Consider the following 6,729-nt stretch of genomic DNA (forward strand, 5'->3'; position numbering starts at 1 on the left):
TTGTGCCTTGCGGGTCTTTTTGTGTGGCTGTCTCATCCGTCTCTCTACTGAAATCTGTGCTAGAGTTTTATATATCCAAAATAAAGTGTAAACCCTTTCTGATTCAATTGACTGGCTGTGAGAGTTTTTGATCACCGTAGGACTGTTCATGAGATTTATTACACTGGTGGCAGCGGTGGGATCAGCGTTGAGTGCGGTGATTTATTAAGGCCATGTCCACACTAATACGTTTTCGTTTGAAAGCGTATATTTTTCTCTCCGTTTTGGCCTTCCGTCCACACTGAAACGGCGTTTTAAGTTAACGAAAACGTAGCTTTTGGAAAACGCTCTCCCAAGTGGATAAATTTGAAAACGCCGTTTTCGCGTTGTAGTGTGGACTGTCAAAACGGAGGCTTTTGAATACGATGACGTATTTTTAGTCATGTGATGCAGTCATATGACCAATTCGGCCAAGATGGTGAACATTGTCCAGCAGTTGTTTTGTATGCTCTCCGTTTTGACAGCCTTGTTAAAAATTAATATCAGTTCGTACATACTGCAGATTGCGTTTCTTCAAAGGACACAGAATGTTTACTCACAGTTGCTTAGCGGCGGAACTCGAGGACAGTTACGTTTCAAACCGTACATGGAGCGGAGATTTTGGGTGAGACCTGGACGCTGCCGTGTGTGGTGGGATAATTTTGTGCGTGAAATTGTCGTGCCTGAGGAGTGGCGTGAAAACTTTAGGATGTCTAGGGATGCTCTGTACCATCTGAGTGAAGTGTTACGACCTCACATTCAAGGCCATACAACACGAATGAGAATACCGGTGGACGTTGTTACAAAGGTGTACTCTGTACTACACAGTAAATTCCCTGGTGTTAAATTAACACCGCTCGGTGTTTATATGGGAACCACCAGCAGGGTGTTAAAAGTAACACTGAGGCAGTGTTAGAGTTAATAAAATAATTAAGTGATTAATTGAGTGATGATTGAGCATTATTGAAGACACCTAAAGCAGAATTACAAGGAGAAAACCTAACTTTCAGGTCACCGTTATGGAGGTGAGTGTTTGCTTTAGTTGGGCTCTTGACCCTTTTATTATTAACTTTTCATTTTAATTGGCTGTTGCATCTGAGTTATACCTGCCAGATGAACAAAGAGACAATTTATATGATGGTGTTGGTCATATTATGACATTCATTTGAAATATATGTTCGTGGTTAATTTTGTAGGTCACAACATAACTGAGATTCTACATAAATATCCAGAATGTGAGATATAATATAATGGATTTCTACAAGTTGTTAAAAAAAAAAAACTTCTTATAGGCACACATAAACCTCAAAATTCAGTCAATGCTTCTCAACAATGGTGACGAGCAGAATATTCAATTAGGAAAAGTAAATTACATAGACAATTCAGATCATAATTTATTCATACCGCAATGCATGATGGGAGCCATTAATGAGTTGTGATTGGTGGAAACAAGGATTATTAATGTCACCATGGTTGAGATACACAGGCTGACTATTCATGTCTGTGTTTCTAAATAAAGTTGAAAGTGATTTGATCAGAATAGTTGTTATTAAATATTTTCGGTTAAAAGAAAAATACGGATATGCTGCACAATCACTAAACTGTTACTAACAAGTTAAGCCAATTCATCTGAAAAGTTAGATTTTAGAAGTTTTCTTCACAGTTTTCTTTGTTCATTTGACTGTTATAAATTAATAAAAGCAGACAAACAAAGTTAAAGTGAAAGTATAAGTGTCAAGAGCCCAACTAAAGCAAACACTGATCTCCATAACGGTGGCTTACAATTTGTGATTTTGTCCTTCAGCGATTCTGCTTGTTAACATCAGGTGTCTTCAATAATGCTCAATCATCACTCAATTATTCACTTAATTATCTCATTAACTTTAACACTGTATCAGTGTTACTTTTAACACCCTGCTGGTGGTTCCCATATAAACACCGAGCGGTGTTAAATTTAACACCGGGGAATTTACTGTGTATTTATGCGACGAAGGTAGACTGCGGAAAACGGCGAATGCCTTTGGATTAGCCCGACAAACGGTGTCTAAAATAATCCGAGAAGTGTGCAGGGCTATCACATTTCACCTGGGACCCAAGTATGTTTCACTTCCCTTCACAGAACCAGAGGTACAGACACTTGTCACTAGGCTTGGGCGGTATTACGGTAGTATTACAGATCACGCTTGTTCACGTTTGTGCACTCTAGAATAAATGGTTCTAAATAAACCCATAATGACCAGAATCCTACTGTACTGTATGTGTGCATGTTTCTGGGTGTATGTGATCTGTGCATGCATTTGATCATCAACTGTTTGCCAACAACACAGGTCTGCATGTGTGTGTGAGTGTGTGTTCAGCATATGTACCTAATTTCTGTGAGTGGCAGCTGTTTGACACACTCATTGTCAGTCCGGTTCCCTGCCTCCTCAAACACACAAACACATGTCTAAGCATTTTCAATCTCTCATACATATACAAAACTAAAGAATTAGCCTATCTATTATCATTTTCACTCTTTAACACTATTAATCTGGGGTTTTATTTTCGAAATAGTGCATGTTTCTCGCAGTCGGCTAAGAGAAAGTTGGTGGAAACTACCTTCTTACCTATCTTAGATTATGGAGATGTTTTTTACAGAAATACCACTAAAGCTCTCCTAAAATCAGTAGATTCTGTTTATCACTTTGCTCTAAGATTTATAACTAACTCAAAATATCACACTCATCATTGTGCGCTGTATGAGATGGTAGGTTGGCCTTCACTTCATATAAGAAGGCACAAACACTGGCTCATACTTGTATACAAGGCATTAGTCGGCCAGCTTCCCCAATATTTGAGTAGTTTACTAACTTTTAATAGTCAAGGGTATAATCTACGTTCAAGTAGATATATTCTTTTAAATGTTCCTTTAATGAAGACAGAATTTGGAAAAACTGCTTTTACTTATAGTGCATCAACTGTTTGTAGTGATGGGATTTATGGCTCTTTGAGGGGATCCGGATCTTGGCGATCCGTTCCTTTCAAAGAGCCGTTCAAAAGAATGGCTCTTTTGGCTCTTTTTAAATATTTAGTATAATCACTGGGAGGAATGATGAGGTGAGATTTGTAGTCAAATAATTCAAACTCAGATATCACACATCAATATCTGAGTTTGAATTATTCTGAAATATTGATTATTACCTCATTTGTCATGTGTGGGCTATATTTCAAAGGGTTGCACAACATCCCTCTGCTTAGAACGTGACATCACTATTTTGGATTTACCTTTAGTACAAAGTGAGTGTATGTGTAAAGCTGTTGACTTATGTTTTCCATACAATACCACAAGAACATTTTGATAAAAAAAAAAAAAAAATTAAAGTTGTAAATATATACTGTAGATATAATAACATTAACATGAACACAAAATGCAATGTAAATAAATACAAGCAGTTCCTTACTTTATGGCTTTTTTAAAAAAAAAAAAACTGGAGTAACCATGTGATGGCGGCGTGCACAACTTTTGGCTCCGCTCCTACCCAATGACATAGGCACGTAGGGTTATAAAAGATAACGTAAAAGATGCACGCGCGTGCACAACTATCACCCCTGCGCTGGGCGCCCCTTCCCCTGTAACTGAGGAGGTAATTTATGTGCATCTGTGTAAAACACGCATAGGAAAAAAAGAACGACAGAAAGAACGGCTCCCCTCCTGCCGCGACTCGGCTCCCATCGTTCATGTTTATGAGCCGTTCAAAAGAATCGGTTCGTTCGCGAACGTCACAACTCTAACTGTTTGGAATGAGATCCAAAGTTCACTGAAACTTGAACTTATTTCGATAAGTGAGTTCAAGCTACACTTAAACAAATCATTCAAATCTGTCTGCACTTGCTCTTAACATTTAATTTTGTATTATTTTTTGTACATGGTCGTGTTGTGTATTATGTTTTATGTATTTATGTATATTGTGTGCTGCTATTTTGGCCAGGGCTCACTTGTAAATGAGATATTTATCTCAATGTGACTATTTCCCTGGTTAAATAAAGGTTTAATAAAAAAATAAAAATAATTACAATCATTAATCATTTAATTTAACTATTTATATAGTGACAGAATAAATTCCTAAAGCTCTGTCAAAGCGTTACACAGCGTTACACTGTTCCTCAATCATGGTGGGGCCAAGAGGAATGCTGTACACACAGAAAACAAACGTGTCACATACACCAGACACCCATCTTCCTTTTATGATTGACAGCTCCATCAGACTGGTCTCTGTGTCTCATAAGATCCTGAAAACTTGTGCATGTAATTCTAGAAACCTCAGTCCTGAGTTACATGATGTGCTTTGGAGTACAGACTATATCAGCTGAATACACACACATAAACACTTACTGAAAGATGGTGGGTCCAAAAACTATTGACAAGTTATTGGATGTCATAAGATTTAGATGACTCTTAGCAGCCATACGGGACAGGAAGTACAGCAGGTAGCAGAGGAATTTAAAATGTTCCTCCAGAAGACTGTTCAGGATCATCTTCACAGCCTGATTCAGTTCTTCCTCTTTTGAATCTGCAAGATACAATGAAGAAGATTCAATCAGATTTGATGAATCTATCTTGTTGTGCAGCAAGTACCCAACATGTTCACTCGTCACGACTGCAGCTTCACCTACCCCTGAACACCTTCAGTGGTTGTGTCCTGTGTGACTCTGGGATAAGTACACCAGGCAACTCCCTGAGGAAAAGCTTCAACAAGGAGGCAAGAGTAGGAATATCCCCACTGTCAAACTCCAGAAAGCTTCCTTGATCAAAACCTTTCCTTAATTCCTGGCAGAGTTTCACTGTCCCGCTAACCCGTAACAGGCCAGTCTCACTGAGACCTAAACACAAACACACATTTTACAAAAACACACAATCTCAGCATACATGGACACTGAGAAACACTGGCAAAGACACTCACAATGCTTCTCCACAAACTCCACTATGTGCATGCCATGATCACTAGAGGAAGACCCTGCCTCATCTGTCCACTCTTCCTCAAGCCGATCAGAGGCACAAACACAGCCTTCTGAGTTTCCACAAGGGGCCCGTTCTTCGTACGTTGCTTAAAACATCCGAGATCAAATGAGACATCCAAGAACTTCCACAACATTTACCTATAAATTTACATTTTTTTCGATTGCTAAACGACATGAGCATGACTGGAGCTAAATGTGCAAAACTCTAACTACAGTCTGCATTACCAACAGTCACCAGTCAACTAGAACACTGAGAGGAAAAACAGTAGCATCAAACACCAATGCAGAAAATCCAAACTTTTCATCTTTACAGTTTCAACAATTTCACACTTCATACAAAGTAATATTTTCTTCAAAGAAAACAGTGACATTCTTTCATTTGAAATTTTTACATTTTTAGAACATAACAATTGAAAATTAGCAGTTTGCTTCAATAGTCTGTAGTAATTTACAGAATTACAATAATGAGAAAAAAAAGGTAGAAACTAAAAGTACATACTGTAATACTGTAACCCTGCCTCTCTCAAGCATTAGGCCACAAGTTTTTAGCCTTTCAGCTGAAATTGTTTGAAAATCAGCAGTGTGTGAAAGGCACAAGGCTGAAATTTATTCTGTTTTGAATGAGTGGTTCACAGTTTTGACAGCAGTGTGTTAGCATTTGAACAAAGTGCTGTAAATCCACAGTGTTGTGCAGGTTGTGTTTAAAGTCATGGGATAAGTGTGTAGAGTTTTGAAAACTGTGTTCAAGCAATGAAAAACGATCTAGAGTTTGGTCCACATGAACTGCTGCTGTGCAGACTGTAGTTAGAGTTTTGCACATGTAGCTCCAGTTGTGCTCCACTGTGGTTTAGCAATCGAAAAAAACTGTAAATGTATTTTGATGGTGCACACTTTCTGTTTCCAGGATGATTAACTGCATTTTGGTGATAAAAAAAAATAAAAATCTGCCAGAATCTGACTCACCTTGTGTGCACGCCCATGACGTCACTATACGATACGGAGGCAGTCTGCACTAACTACCCTATATGGATGGGTCTTCTTCACCCAGAAGGCCAGGGAGGGGGACGGGGAAACGAGACCGGAAAGTTCCGCCCTAGACTGGTGTTCACTGTGTGCTGTAACCTATGAATTGGGGTGTCACGTTGAGTTTAAAGCACTGTGTGCCGTGTTAAGAGTGAAACTTACTGAGTGTAGATGAATTGTGCCTTGCGGGTCTTTTTGTGTGGCTGTCTCATCCGTCTCTCTACTGAAATCTGTGCTAGAGTTTTATATATCCAAAATAAAGTGTAAACCCTTTCTGATTCAATTGACTGGCTGTGAGAGTTTTTGATCAGGACTGTTCATGAGATTTATTACAGTATAGTATACTGTCTATATCAGAGGTCTCAAACTTGCGGCCGGATGATATTTTGTGGCCCCTTGCTTGACATTAAAGTTTAATATTAGTGCGGCCCGTCGTTGCCGCGTTTTTTTTTTGTTTTTTTAAATCCCTTATGGGCTACCATAGATAGTCTCGTGACAGCTTACGGTGGGTTTGTTGTCAATAGTTGTCATAGACAACCACGAAGTACAAACATATAGTACTGCGCCAGGAAAAAATTAGCGCGTCGCTTCAATTATGAGCTCGCTTGGCGCTTGATGCGCGCCTACACTTGAGCGTGCAAAATATGTGAGTGCGATATGTGAACAGACCCAAGGCGAGCTACCACCACC

The 6,729-nt window shown here is 39.0% G+C and overlaps 1 pseudogene across 1 annotated transcript; it reads right to left on the minus strand.

Moving 5' to 3' along the window:
• Positions 1 to 4,104: 4,104 nt before the first annotated feature.
• On the minus strand, positions 4,105 to 5,875 carry LOC148980456 (protein FAM13A-like; annotated as a pseudogene). The gene is made up of 3 exons (XR_016168443.1): positions 4,959 to 5,875; positions 4,672 to 4,878; positions 4,105 to 4,568 (listed from the first exon to the last, which is right to left on the minus strand). The product of XR_016168443.1 is annotated as a protein FAM13A-like (transcript).
• Positions 5,876 to 6,729: the final 854 nt, after the last annotated feature.

The sequence above is a fragment of the Pimephales promelas genome, chromosome 5 (genome assembly GCF_988280905.1).
Source record: "Pimephales promelas chromosome 5, fPimPro1.hap1.1, whole genome shotgun sequence".
In the NCBI taxonomy this organism is placed as follows: Eukaryota; Metazoa; Chordata; class Actinopteri; order Cypriniformes; family Leuciscidae; genus Pimephales; species Pimephales promelas.